Source organism: Octopus bimaculoides, chromosome 2 (assembly GCF_046866305.1).
Source record: "Octopus bimaculoides isolate indiv1 chromosome 2, ASM4686630v1, whole genome shotgun sequence".
Classification (NCBI taxonomy): domain Eukaryota; kingdom Metazoa; phylum Mollusca; class Cephalopoda; order Octopoda; family Octopodidae; genus Octopus; species Octopus bimaculoides.
Window position 1 is genome coordinate 88892204 of NC_142929.1, and position 15813 is coordinate 88908016.

Genomic DNA, 15813 nt, shown 5'->3' on the forward strand with positions numbered 1-15813 from the left:
CATATATACACATACGCATAAGGTCTACTTTTATTCTATAACTTTTACTCTATAACTTTTTTCCTTCCTTGAGCGTCAACCTAATAATATTTACTATGAACATACTTTCGACTTCTGTTGTTTCTTTTGTTATTTCTATCTATCTATCTATCTATCTATCTATCTATCTATCTATCTATCTATCTATCTATCTATATGTATGTAAAATATTTCGAGTGTTGTTGTTGTTGTTGGTGATTCTCTCTTTACAAATTCCTAATCATTCATTTCCGCCAAAGAACTGTACTAGAATCAACTACGAACTGTAATATCCGCTGTAAATGTACAATAAAATATTCTTTTACTATCATTTTTTTTGTTATCAATTACATATTGTTTGATGCCGTGTTTCTCACTCTCTCTCCCCCCTCTCTCCCCCCTCTCTCTCCCCTCTCTCTCGCGTTCCTTTGTATTTTATTTAATTTTTGCTAAATTTCTCATTTACTCTCGTTGATAAAGGATTTCTTACTCTTGTTGATAAAAGATTTCTTGCAGATACAAAACATGAAATGTTGACAGATGATTTATATATAATCTATCTAATCGACTGATAATTTGTACCAGTCGATTAAATCGAATATGTACCATTTTTTCAATCTCGGATATTTGCGAACAAAAGATTTCATTTTGGGCGAGTAATGTATTATTGACTCTCATGAAAAAGGGTGCTTTTCATTATCAGTTTTCTCAAGGTCAGTGGTTGACAGAAACTGTAGAGGGACACCTTGAATTTAGTTACTGCTCTTTACATTCAGGAATCAAATCAACATGTGTTGATTTTATCTTTTATTCTTCCTAATGAGGATAAAAGTAGTGTACTAGTCAATTGCTGATGTCAGACAGAATTTTCCGAAATCACTACAAATTTTCTACAAAATTTCGAACTTTTCCGAAATCACTTTTAAATAACAAAGTTACTACATATCAAAGAGTAAAAAGCAAAAGCAATAGTTATATATAAGGTTATAACAGGTACAGCGTGCTCCTATTCAGACAACGTCATTTTGATGGAGAGGGAAGGCTAATGTGCAGCACGAACATTTGATCACCATAAACAAATCATTTGTACGCTCATTCAGCAAAACCTGAACGAGCGTACGTCGTCTTCGACGAGAGTCCATTATATATATATATATATATATATATATATATATATATATATTTTTTTATTTATGTGTTTCAGCCAAGTGGCTGCGGTCATGCATATATATATATATATATATATATATATATATATATATATATATATATATATAAATATATATATATATATATATATATATATATATATATATATATATATATATATAGAGAGAGAGAGAGAGAGAGAGAGAGGAGTCCAGTGTAATCCATGGGCAGGATAGGTGCAGCTGAAGTATACGAGAGTAGAAAGTCCTGGTAGAAAATCCGTAAAAGTTGATGAGGGGAGACAGGATCAACTGTAGCGACCTCGTGAGCGCGTAATATATATAGGGAGAATTCACAGAAAAGCAAAAGACGAAGACAGGTGGTGTAGACAACAAACAGATCTATTAGTATAACACTCGAGAAGTGAAAAAATCTTTAACGTTTCGAGCCTACGCTCTTTCACAGAAAGGAACACAGACAGAATACATTCTGTCCGGTATTCGTCATGATAGATCGCTGGCTACTACACATTCTTTATTTTCTCTCCTTGTTTCTTTCTGTGTTCCTTTTTGTGGAAGAGCGTAGGCTCGAAACGTTAAAGACTCTTTCACTTCCCGAGCGTTAAACTAATACATCTGTTCGTTGTCTACACCACCAGTCTTCGTCTTTTGTTTTTTTTTTGTGAATTCTCCCTATATATATATATATATGTATGGATCAAAACAGTTTGATTCGAATTCGTTGGTACACTTGAGTTTCAAGCGTGATGCTTATCGTCAGCCATTTTGAATTTGAATGACATAAGTTGATTGTTATTACCGTAAGGTGGGCTGCAATTGGTCGAGAAAGGTTATGCAGTGTCGTGGTTTGATGTTGAATTTAGAGTTCCACGTAGTGGGTAAAAGTTAGCTGGAAAATACCGGATGGTGAACAGGAATCATGCGGTATTTTCCAACTAACGGTTACCCATATACCAACATTAAACCACGACATTGCGTGACCTTGATCCATACATGTAACTCCCAATAAATTTGTTGAGTGCCCTTCTTTCGTTTGTCCACTAACTCGTATATATATATATATATATATATATATATATATATATATATATATATATATATATATATATATATCATCGTGGCACTTCGTCGGTTACGACGACGAGGGTTCCAGTTGATCCGATCAACGGAACAGTCTCCTCGTGAAATTAGCGTGTAAGTGGCTGAGCACTCCACAGACACGTGTAACCTTAACGTAGTTGTCGGGGAGATTCAGCGAGACAGTGTGTGAAAAGGCTGGCCCTTTGAAATACAGGTACAACAAAAACAGGAAGAAAGAGAGAGTAAGTCGTGGGGAAAGAGTACAGCAGGGTCCACCTCCGCTGCCAGAACCTCGAGAAACTTTAAGTGTGTTCGCTCAATAAACACTCCTAACGCCCGGTCTGAGAATAGAAAACGCGATCCCACAACTGCGAGTCCGCTGCCCTAACCACTAGGCCACTGTGCCTCCACACACACACACACGCACACACACACATACACACACACATACATAGACACAGATACACAGACACACAGACACACACGCACACACACACACACATATAATAATAATAATAATGATAATAATAATAATAATAATAATACTAATAATAATAATAATAATAATAATAATAATAATAATAATAATAATAATAATAATAATAATAATAATAATAATAATAATATTTCTATTTTTGAAAGTCAGTGGATGTGTTCCACCGAATATATATAAACCTTCAAACAGTCAACAGCGACGTCTGCTGGGTTCGATTACTCCCCATTGATAAAGAGCAAATACCCTGAAACTAGTTTGTGGATGTCTGAACCAGCATGAGGAAGCTGATGATCTCCCCTGTTCGAAGGCTGTAATGGACACAGGTTTGTGTGTCACATAGCTAGTTAGAGGCGATGGCCTCTTGGAGCTAATCAACGGCAGCATTCGTCCTGTTTTTCTAGACTGCCATGTTATATATATATATATATATATATATACTAATCATAGTAGTAACCAATCTACGTGGTGCTCTAAATTCAACAGTAACAGTCTACGTCTAACTGTACACACAAGATATACTACATATGTATCGCTCTGTCTGTCTACCTCTCTCTCTCTCTCTACCTCTCTCTCTCTCTCTACCTCTCTCTCTCTCTCTACCTCTCTCTCTCTCTCTACCTCTCTCTCTCTCTCTCTCTGCACACACATTATATGTGTGTGTGTCTAGATAGATAGATAGATAGAGGGAGAAAGAGAGAGAGAGAGAGAGAGTTTGTATATTGTGTGTACAGTTAGATATACAATTGTTACTGTTTGAATTATCACGAAAATTATCATCATCGATGGTACTTCCAGTATAATAGTGGTTTGGTTACTAATATAATTAGTAATATTGCTGGTTATGTACAGAAAAGAAGGTAGGAGAAATTATGATAAACACAAGTTTATATGATTTGTTCTCTACGTATGTTGCACCGCTGTGGTTGTTTAGAAACTCTGTATTAAGTGTTCCAAGAGCAGTTGGATGCTTAACCACAATAGATCCTCATATGGGAATACTTTATGACAAGAAGTTAGAGATCAAATGTCTGAAGTTGGACAGTTGGTGAAACGTTTTATAAGTGTTTTAAGGGAAATTGATAAGCCAATAGCATAGAGTAATAGAGAAAAAGGTAGAGAGAGAGAGAGAGAGAGAGAGAGAGAGAGAGAGAGAGAGAGAGAGAGAGAGAGGGAGAGAGAGAGAGAGAGAATGTATTGTATACGAATGTAGGTTGTATTAAAAGCCTACTAAAGAATTATAGTTATACTTATATGTATATACATATATGTAAAGTATATGTAAGCATAAATTCGGACAAAAACGAAATCACGTTCTTCGATTTTAGGACATAATTTCAAATTTTGGCACATGAGCAGCAATTTTATTGGGTTGAGGTTAGTCAGTTACATCGATCCCAATACTTATTTTACTGACCCCGAAAGGACGAAAGGCAAACTAGACCTCAGCGGAATTTGAACTTAATACGTAAAGGGCCAGAAGTAATGCCTCTGACGCGCTAAAAATTCTGTCAGCTATTATTATATCCTTATTCTAGCATATAATAATAACAAGAGCACTCAGAGAGCATAAACCTCCGCCAAGGTAACACCAACGTCTTCTCAACTATTAGCCGGAGATGATTTTTGAAATGAGAATATCTGAAATAAACTCGACTGCTCTCACAAACGAGAATACTAAATTGAACCCGACTGCTCTTAAGAATTAAGTAAAAAAACAGAAAAATAATCCAGAATCCTTGTCCGGTACCGGTCGATCCCAAAGTCTACTCAGTGCGTGCTATTGGTGATTTGCTGTTTGTTTGAAATGTTTGTGCTGCTTTGCAGCGGTTTTTGACGGTAGTGCTTTTTCTCCGCGTTAAGGAGAATTAGCTAGGCTAAATGGCCAAAAATATGTTTTTCCCCGACCAGAGTGGGTTAGATTTGTCAACCTCGGAGGATGAGCTTGCAAAGGCGGTCTGCAAAATGGATAAAGTACTAGAGGAGAAAAAGAGCTTTGCGAAAATAACAGAAGTTAAAACATGTGAAATAGACCAAACGAAAAAAAGCGTTGAGAACAGTAACGAAAGATGTAATATTCCTTTCACGAGGCAATACATTTGGAACAATAGTAGCACAATTCAAGTCTGAAGAGGTAGCAAGGAGGATGGCCATAAAAACGGTGAAGACGGATAAAGTAGTCCTTCTACCCATGTATCCTGGAAAAAGGACATCCAGGGTCAGGGTAAAGCTTCCTTCAAGGCAGAGCTAGAAATGCAATTTCAAGTAGGTAAGAGGTTTTAAACAGGAGCGATATATTCAAAATTGGTAAAACTAAAGATTGTCAAGGATAAATTAAATTTATTATTGTTACTGAATATGCTAGTGTTATTTAATTTCTGAACGGTTTTGCTGCCGTTTGTTTATGTAGTTTGATTTCTTTATCCATCAGTTTCTACTAAGATAGAGACGCGAGTAAAATCAATAATAGAGAAACTAAAATAAAACTTTGGAAACAGCAACGCCGCCATGATTTACGTGGAGACCATGAGCGTGCTTTAAAGGAAGGTAATCAGAGATCGCAATACTTCATGTAAAGTAAAGTAAATATAACAAATAATCCAGAATCCTTGTCCGGTACCGGATCGATCCCCGAATCTAATCAGTTCGTGCTAGTCACGAGGCCAAACATCCCTGAAAGTTTCATTCGAATCCATCCAGCGGTTTTTGAGATATTTTGTCCATGGACAAACAAACAAACACGACTGAAAACAATACTCCCGCTTTCGCTAAGGCGGTGGTAATAATCATGATTTCTTTCCATGACACAAAGCTACACAACTTACTGTTGTTGCTTATATCGATCTCAGTACTTCACTGATATTCATGATATCGATCTCGGAGAAATGTAATGTTAAGTCGCTTTCAGCAAGATTTGAACTGAAAATGTCAAGGATAATTAAATACTAGACGGTATTATATCCAACACCAGACCGGTTTTGTCACACCAAATGATATATTTATGTTTACGGCAAGCCTCTGGTACACCACTACTTTCCATTCATTACTTTTTGCTTATTAAATATTCTTCTACCGAAGAAACTTTAAAACTTTAAAGTCCATGTCACTATATCTCCGTTTCTTATTGTATCGATCCTGGCGAGGTGATATGAACTCAAAACACTAATGAGCGAAGTTAATGTTATTTTGAGTTTAATGCTTTGAAAACAAAATATATCTAAAAATAAACTTTATTGTGCAGTGCACCATTCAACCTCTTCTATGGGATACTGTCTGAAATTTGATATTTAGTAATTTTATCAATTCCTTTTCACTAAAGTTTTACCAATCGACCTTTCAGCAAAATGCTACTTGTATAACATCAAAGGACGAATGCTTTTTTTTTTACATCATGATGGATTCTATTTCTGTCTATTTACAGTTTCTTCATATAACACGCAAACAGATTGTTAACTGAATCTTATTGTGTAAATTAATTTTTGTTATTTCGTCAAAGGAAGAGAGAAGTAACTGTTTGAGATTGGAAACAACATATGATTGATGTTCGTAGGAAAAATTGAGAGTGATTTTCTTTGAGTTGTAGTTCACATGAAGAAAGTGAAGTTTGGAATATTTAGTGCTGGGTTCGAGGGAGATGACTTTCAGAAGTAATTGTAGCAGCATAGAAGAAATAAAGTTAGAAAAATGTAGATGATGTGCAGGGGATCTGGACAAAAGCCTCATGGTTATATTTTTCGTTTATTTTTCTTTTTACTTGTTGCAGTCATTTGACTGTGGCCATGCTGGGGCACCACCTTGAGGAATTTTTAGTCGAATGTATCGAGTCCAGAATTGTTTTAAATGATTTTCAACCAACGCACTAGAAGGTCTCTCCATATGCTAAAAATAACATTCTCAATATATAAATTACATTTTTTTTTGTAAATCACATTTGTGCTTTGAAGAAGATCAGCAGCAGCTTAGTATTTTTTTAACTATAACGAGGAATCGCAATTATTTCTAACAAAGACACAAGGCCAGAACTTTGGAAGACAGGTTTGGTCGATTACATCGATCCTAATATTTAGCTAATATTTACTGTTATCGGTCCCGAAAGGTTGAAAGGCAAACGTTACTTCGGCTGGATTTAAACTCAGAACTTAAAGAGCCGTCGCTCTAAAGATTCTACAAAATAATCTGATCTTGAAGAGGAATCATAACAACTGAAATAAAGTTTTGTGAATATGGTATGTAAGAACATCATACAAAACCACAAGAGATTCATTGTATAAAATAAATTTAGTTGTCGATGGAGCACTTATCTTCTATTGTTACTAAAATGAAGACATTTCAATAAACTTCTGACTGCTGCTTACCAATAATTGTGTTAACAGCTCATCTCATAGATAAAGAGTCGACCTCTACGCTAACTAGTCACAGAATCTAATTCTTTTATTGAATGTATTGAATGTGTTCAAGATACCAAATTTCATTTATTAGAGATCAGATCAGCTGTGAAATGAAGGAGAACGAACATGTAATGGTGCAGTGAATTGGTTGAATATAAACGATTAGATTGGTGGATGTCGGTAAGAATGATTGAATAAATGAATAAATTAGGAGATGAAGTTCTCCAGTACTCTGTTCCAGTCGCTAGAGTGCTGGACAACCATCTAGCAAGTTCATGTTTGAAGCTTGGCATCACATTTAATAATCAATTGGCCGAGTCTACCTGATTGTATATGAATAACGCAAGGTAGGAGCGATTCTTTGCTTAAGCATCAATGGCAACACAACAGAAATAACGTAAAAAAGAGTTTGTCAGTTTGCAGTGACGTGTTTAACTCTTTCAGTGAGTATTGTTGGAAGAGGGACTGTGTTCGTTAAATTGATTTGTTTGTGATAAACTACATGAAGGCGGAGTGTTCAGTGGTTGGCTATGATTCAGCAAGGTAGAGAAGTCACTTGAACAGGATGCTACCGTAGATTTTTTTTTACAGTTCGTTATATTTAAAACTGTATTTAATTTTTACGGAATGATAATGATAAAAGCACCATTTATCATCACTACAGTCAGTCCCTCGATTGTTCAGGATCTTGTAACCTACGCTTACCTCTTTGCAGTGCTATATCATTTATAGGCCATTGGAATGCAAATTTGCTATGAGCAATGCAAATAAGGTCAGAATGTTTTCTCTTAACAATAAATTTTTAAATGCTTCATGGAATACTTCAGCAGAAAGTTTAGTTTTGTTATGAAGAAACATAAAAATAACTAACACAATACTTTCGTTTGAAATAATTTCACTTTCGATTACGTCATTAATACCATTAAAAAAAGCACGAAGCTCTTTAAAAGTCAAGATTCATCTACTTGTAAAACAAATGAACACTGATATAAAAAGAACAGTTCATTAAATCAACATGCTTCCATACTTTTTATTATTCAGAACATTTACATAAGCGCATCCACTATTTGAATAAAACAGCGTACAAAAGATAGTTGCATAAATTATTTTAGTTTATTAAATGAAAATTGCTCATGCTTATTAAAGACCGAATAAACAGAAAGAGTGAGAACTCCTTATCACAAAACTAACCAAAAGAGTCCTGTATCGCACCTGAGGTTGTTCTGTTCGATAGTTAAATATCCCAACTTTTATAACATTCGGTTAAATTTGACAGTTCGCATAAAAGCAAAACATAATACCCCATCTAAAAATAGAAGTATTTAAAAAAAAATCAAACAATATCAACTAGATTATGGTTGGGAGATAACAGTTTATTCAAAGTAACCGGGACCTGGCTATATGCGTCCCTCACTGTGTCCTTCAGAATATCTTTAAATAACTCCTTGATTTGTCCACCAGCTCGTTCTTGATGTTGCAAGTGAAGCAGTTGGTGTCTTTCTCAACCTCACTTTAGACATAATAATCCTTGGAATTACAATCGGGGGAATTAATAGACCAGAAATTGAGGCTAGTGAAGTCGAAGAAATTCTACGACAACCACTTCTGTCTTTTTTTTGAGTTATGGCAAAGAACCTAATCCTGCTGCCACACATATGGCTTTCCAGCAACAACTCTCCCTAACCAACTTCAGTCCCTTGCAGTTTCATATAGCCGTCTGAATTGAGTCTAAAGTTCTATTTAAAGATATGGATAAAAATACCAGCGTGCGAACGCAATCAGCATACTTGCTGTATCCCTTTCTAGTGACAACGGCTTCGTAGTCTCCGTTGCAGCTACCCTTGTCATGTCTTATAGCCTTTATAGTGTTCACATAGCATTGAGCAGCAGTTAAAGATGCCGATATTTTAATTCCCGGTGCAAATGATCGCGATACAGGTAGCTCTTTTACAATATTCACTTGACTGCCAGTGTAGTAGAGCTATATATTACATAATATGTGAGTCGATCTGCACAGCAGACGAATATATCGATGAGGCGTCTAGCCTCGTTTTGATAAAGTAGCCTCGTTCTGAGATAATAGCCTCGTTCTGAGATACTAGCCTCGACTGAGCTACCCTATGGAAACGCTACCAGTTCCTGCCAGGCTTTGGTCAAAAACATGTCTTCTCTGCATCTCAATGCGCAATCTCCCACGTGCGACTCACATGTCTATTCACCTCGACACAAGATATATTCGTAAACGAAGATATTTTATCACACACACATTCTCAAAATGACTGTTCTCATGACACACATGCATACATACTGTAATACAAATATTATATGTTACTTCTTTCAGTGCAAAAGCAAAAATCAAAACCTTCTTTGTATGTAAACATATGTTTTTGTATCATACTACATGCTTCCACCACAAAAGGTGAACACAGAATAAACAATATATTTATATACAAAAACATTTAGTATAAATCACCATAAGACATTTTTGTATATAAATATATTGTTTATTCTGTGTTCACCTTTTGTGGTGGAAGCATGTAGTATGATACAAAAACATATTTTTACGTATGTATATATATATATATATATATATATATATATATATATATATATATAGTGGTTCGTCCGACGCCTTGTTCAAAGAAAAATGTGTGTTACTAAGGAAACACACACCCAAGTCGTTTACAAATACACTGCACTTACACCAACACATTTTCTTATACGAACAATTTGTTACTAGGATGTTGACACCCAGAAAATAATTCACTTTTGTTATTGCAGCCGAGTCGGGCTAAAAAAAAATGTTTTTTTTTTTGGGGTGGGGGGGGGGGGGGGGAATAGCCAAATGTTTTTAATTTTGCTCTTGCAAATGTGAATTGATACACCATGCAGCTCATCACCATTTTGTCTTTCTTCACAAATTTGACGCCATTTCTCAAGCTACACGTGCACGCTGATTTTGAATACCCCACCTGGACACAATACAGCTGCCTGAGCTATCTGTTACATCTAACAGCACGGTCGCACGCCATTTTACAGACTTTTCCCCAGTAATTGACATCTTTCTGTTACACATCTCACCATGAATAACAGTTCCTAACCTTGTTTTACAGGTGATGTGAAAGCGTGGTTCGCACAGATCGAATCGACGTTTGCCGCGAACAATACTACCTCCGAAGTCCAACAGCTCCATATACTACTTGGTGCAATACTACCGTCCCTGACAGCCACCGTGAGAGACCTGATAACAGGACCCCCACATGATGCCAAGTATAGGAGCATTAAGCAGGAGATTCATCGACGCACGTTCTTGTCGGAAGAAGGAAAATTTCAAAACCTCGTCAATGACGAGCACTCGGGCGACCGTAAACCCTCACAACTTCTGAGCCGCATGAAGGAATTGGCCCAAAATGAACCTACTGATAGTACTTTATTGAAACAACTATTTTTTCCCGGTTGCCCTCCAACGTCCAAGCCATCCTAGCCTGTATGGTGGAAGCGACTCCCGTCGAGCAAATAACCTCCACCGCCGACAGAATCATAGAGTATACCGGCAACATCACCAGGCCGACCCCAGTACCACCGGATACCTCTGCACACCCACCAGTAGCGTCAGTTACCACTGATAAGGATCTTGCCTCGGCTGCTATCCTAAAGGCGATAGCTGAATTAACAAGAGACATGCAGCTTCTTCTCACTTCTAGGTCACGTTCACCCAGACAGCGTTCTTTCGATCACTCCTTCTCGCCTCACCGTCACTCGTCCTCTGCTCATTCATCCATATACTGGTACCATGCCAAGTCTGGAGTTTCAGCAGGTAAATGTATTCAATCCTGTACTTTTTCTCGACAGGAAAACGACCAACCAGAGAATTGAGCACGGCACATTCTCTGCAGCAGCCAGTGGCCTACCTTGCATTTTTCATAACAGACCGGATACCCCACGCCCGCTACCTCGTAGATACAGGTACTGCCTGCAGTATCTGGCCGTTAAATTTCCTCGCAGATAAACCGCTGTTATCACCAGTGGCTCTACAGGCGGTGAACCATTCACCGATTCCAACTTTCGGCCAGATATCTCGTTCGTTGGATTTAGATCTGCGACGTGACTTCAAGTAGATTTTTAGTCACAAATCTCCCTTACCCAATATTAGGTGTAGACGTTTTGCATTACTTCCACCTGCTTGTGGACATGCGCACTCGACGCTTATGGGACGCGACCACAGAACTTTCTATCCCAGAACTTTCTATCCCGGCCCACTGGTGACTACAGGAGATTAAACTCCATCACAGTGCCAGACAGGTACCCAATACCCCACAATCAGGATTTTGTGCCATCCCTCCACAACTTCAGAGCATTCACCGAACTGGACTTGGTTAAGGCATACCATCAGATTCCTGTGAATCGAGATGATATTCCAAAGACTGCCGTAACCACTCCTTCTGGCACCCTCGAATTCCTAACTATGCCATTTGGTTTACGGAATTCAGCCAGTACATTTCAAAGGTTCATAGACGAAGTTGTACGAGACTTACACTTCATCTATGTGTACATCGATATTTTGATGGCTAGCGCCTCACACGAGGAACATCTTCATTATGTACGTCAGCTGTTCGAGCGGTTCAAGACTTACCAAGTGCGGCCCTACCAAATGTGTTTCCGGCGCATCTTCTTTGACCTTCCTAGGTCACGTCATCAGCCCCGAAAGCATATCGCCACTGCCTGACAAAGTGAAGGCATTGCAGGAGTTACCTCTATCTACCTCGTTACGTCGGCTCCGACATTTCTTGGGACAATTCAACTTCTATCGGTGCTTTGTTCTTCATTCAGCTGAAACCCTATATCCGCTAAACGCTTTCCTTCAGTAAAAGAGGAATGAACCGATAGTGTTGAACCCCACCCATCTTGACTCCTTCAACACAGCAAAGCAGCAACTCGCTCAGGCATCGCTTCTTGCCCATTCTGTCGCGGACGCTCAGCTATTCCTTGTAGTGGATGCATTCAACACTGCCATAGGCAGGGTGTTACAACAATTTCACCAGCAACGACTCCAGCCTCTTGCCTTTTTCTCTCGGCAGCTTCAGCCAGCTGAAACTCGCTACAGCACTTTCGGACGGGAGCTGTCAGCTATGTATTTAGCAGTCAAACATTTCCGGCACACACTCGAGAGACGCTAATTCGCGATTTTTACGGACCACCGTCCATTCACTTTTGCCCTGCGCTCAAAGCCTGACAAATACTCTTCGCAGGAAACCAGGTACTTAGATTTCATTTCCCAATTTACCGCCCACATCCGCCATATCTCTGGTGTAGATAACACCGCAGCAGACGCCTTATTGCGCCTACCACTATTCGCTGTCGTCACCCACAGACATCGACCTGCATCTCCTGGCTAAAGATCAACCTCGCTTAGAGACAATTGATATATCCTCATCCGCCTTTGCCACATGCAATTTCAAGTACTTACCAGTACCCACAGCTGACACACAGATTTTGTGCGATACTTCCACGAATTCCCCTTGTCCTTTTGTTCCGGAGACCCACAGTTCCGGAGACACTGCATAACTTGTCACACCCTGGCGTCACCGCCACAGTGAAACTAATTTTGGCTAGATTCTTTTGGCCAAATATGAGACGAGACATCACTGCTTGGTTACGCTCCTGCCTTTTCTGTCAGAAGTCAAAGGTGCATAGGCACATACGTGCGTTTCAACCATGTACATATCGACCTTGTCAGACCTTGGCCAGTCAGCCAGGGATATACCTACCTGCTCACCTGCATTGATCGTTTCACAAGTTGGCCGGAAGCTATTCCTTTAATATTTAGTAGATATCACTGCAGAATCTGTTTCCAAAGCTTTTCTCACAGAATGGATATCACGATACGGAGTCATACAACCATCCCTACCGACCGTGGAAAACAGTTTGAATCGCAACTCTTCCACGAGCTCACGAAGACCATAGGTGCACGTCGGATTCGAACTACAAGTTATCATCCACAATCCAACGATTCTACCGTGGAACGATTCTACCGTCAAATGAAAGCTGCTTTGCGTGCTTACCCAGATCGGCAGCGTTGGAGTGAATATCTTCCAATTGTCCTTCTTGGCTGTCGAGCGTCGATAAAGGTTATTCCCCAGTAGAACTTGTTTATGGCACACCTCTTTCGTTGCCAGGCCAAATGTTGGCCCCAGTGGATCTGTCCACACAAGACCCAACTATGTACATACACAGACTTCGCAAATACATGCAAGAACTGCCAGCCATGTCAATACGACACCAAACCATTAAATCATCAGTCCCAAAAGACATTGATTCTTGGACCCATGTGTTTCTATGAAACGACGCTGTGAAAACCCCTCTGAAACCGCCATACACAGGACCCTATCGCGTCCTGTCACACATAGACAAACTGTGCACCATAGACATTAATGGTAAAAAGGAAACTATCTCAATAGACAGGCTTACGCAGGTATACACAGTCAGTGATACAATACCACCTCACACGCCTCCCGCATTCACAGTGCAACATAAAACAAATGTTGCTCCACTGCAACCACCACCAACATCATCACACACACCGACTCCTCCTGCAACTATATACATCACTACAACTCGTAGTGGTCGCCGGGTACATTGACCCACCGAACTTACCAAAGACTTTTCAATACACATCACCAACGACGCAGTTTTGTTCTTCACAGTATTCCTTCGAACTTTACCTAATCGACTTGAACACATTGCTTATTTCTTTGTGTTCATATTCTGCTTACCTTTAACATGCTTTGCCTTTTCATTTCAGTTTCTCATTTTTTGTTGTATCGCATCCTTCTGTTTGTATTCCAAGTTCTTACCTGCTTTTTGCACTGCATATTTACATATGCCATCTCTATGTTTTTTTCGACTTTTTCAAGTCTAGTAGGAGGCTATGTAGCAGAGCTACATATCACATAATAATATGTGAGTCGGCCTTCACAGCAGACGAATATATCGATGAGGCATCTAGCATCGCTTTGATACACTAGCCTCGCTTTGATACAGTAGTCTCGTTCTGAGACACTAGCTTCGATCTGAGCTACACTGTAGAAACGCTACTAGTTCCTGCCAAGTTTCGGTCAAAGACACATGTTTTTGTATCATACTATATATGCTTCCACCACAAAAGGTGAACACAGAATAAACAGCATATTTATACACAAAAATGTCTTATGGTGATTCATACTAACAGTTTTTTTTTCCATTTAATAATACGCACTTGAACAGCCAACTACAGCCGCTATACCAGTACTCCATGTCAGCTAAGTTTTCTTAAGTACAACTTTAATCCTTATGCTCCCCAACACTGTTGATTGTTAATTGATATATCAAGCTGTACCTGAAAAAAAAAAAAAAAAAAGAAAGGAGATATTAAAAAAAGTCGTCAAATTTATCCCGAACACCCAGTATTTGGTGGGAAAAATTCACAAAACTTCGAACTCTATCGCTAAGTAGGACTGCATTCGAAACCGCATGGCTATGGAACAAACTTCTTAACAACCAAGCCATGTCTATGACTACAGCCGTCCCTATCTCTGTGTTATGATGAACAAATATTTTTTTTTACTACTAGAAATTTCACAAAGATAGCTAATAATAAATGTTTCTATTGAACCCATACATAAAACAATATAACAAACAAAAAAAAACTGGACTTTGACAAGTAGGTATCCGTCAAATGCGCTTTCATTTTCACCACTAGTAAATAGGAATGAATGTGAGATATACACATCTATCTATCTATCTGGCTAGCTAGCTAGCTAATGTATGTGTATATGTGTTAGTATGAGCGCGCGCGCTGTACGAGAGAGAGAGAGAGAGAGAGAGAGAGAGAGAGAGAGAGAGAGAGAGAGAGAGAGAGAGAGAGAGAGAGAGAGAGAGAGAGAGAGAGAGAGAGAGAGAGAGAGAGAGAGAGAGAGAGAGAGAGAGAGAGAGAGAGAGAGAGAGAGAGTCTCTGAGTGCATATATGTTCATATACATATATTCATGTTTACATACATACGCGTAAAAATATGAAAGAGAGAGAGGAAGAGGAGAAACGAATGTATGTAACAGTATATATATTTATAAAACATTTCATCTTGAAAGAATCGCTTTCTTTCTTGACAGATTAAGTCTCTTTATATGCTAAAAATATTCCAGTCAGGGACAGGAACGCCTGGACTGTTCGTGGCAGATCTATTCTGCGCAACATTCAGGTATAATAATATAGATTTCAATGATTTATACAAACATGCATTTGAATACAATGCAATTATACAATTGTATTAAAACAGTTGTGGAAACACAAGGCTGCAATGTTCGAATGTTGGTCTTTGTTTATTTGTTTGTTTGATTGTGTGTGTGAGTGTGTGTGTGTGAGTGCATATCAGCAGAGCAGGTCTCAATGTTGAATAAATGAAAAACAGTGAAGTTGGCGTGAATATATGAAATATAGGGGACATTTAAAACTAGACAGAAATAATTATGCTGTGAGGAAAAAAAAAAACGAAGGAAAAAACACAAAACAAAAACAAAAAAAAACAAAACAAGCCAAAAACAGGCGTGGCTGTGAGGTAAGAAGCTTTGTTCCCTATCACAAAGTTCCTCGCACATGGAAGAAGCGGTAATCGTAATGACATCGTTGGCA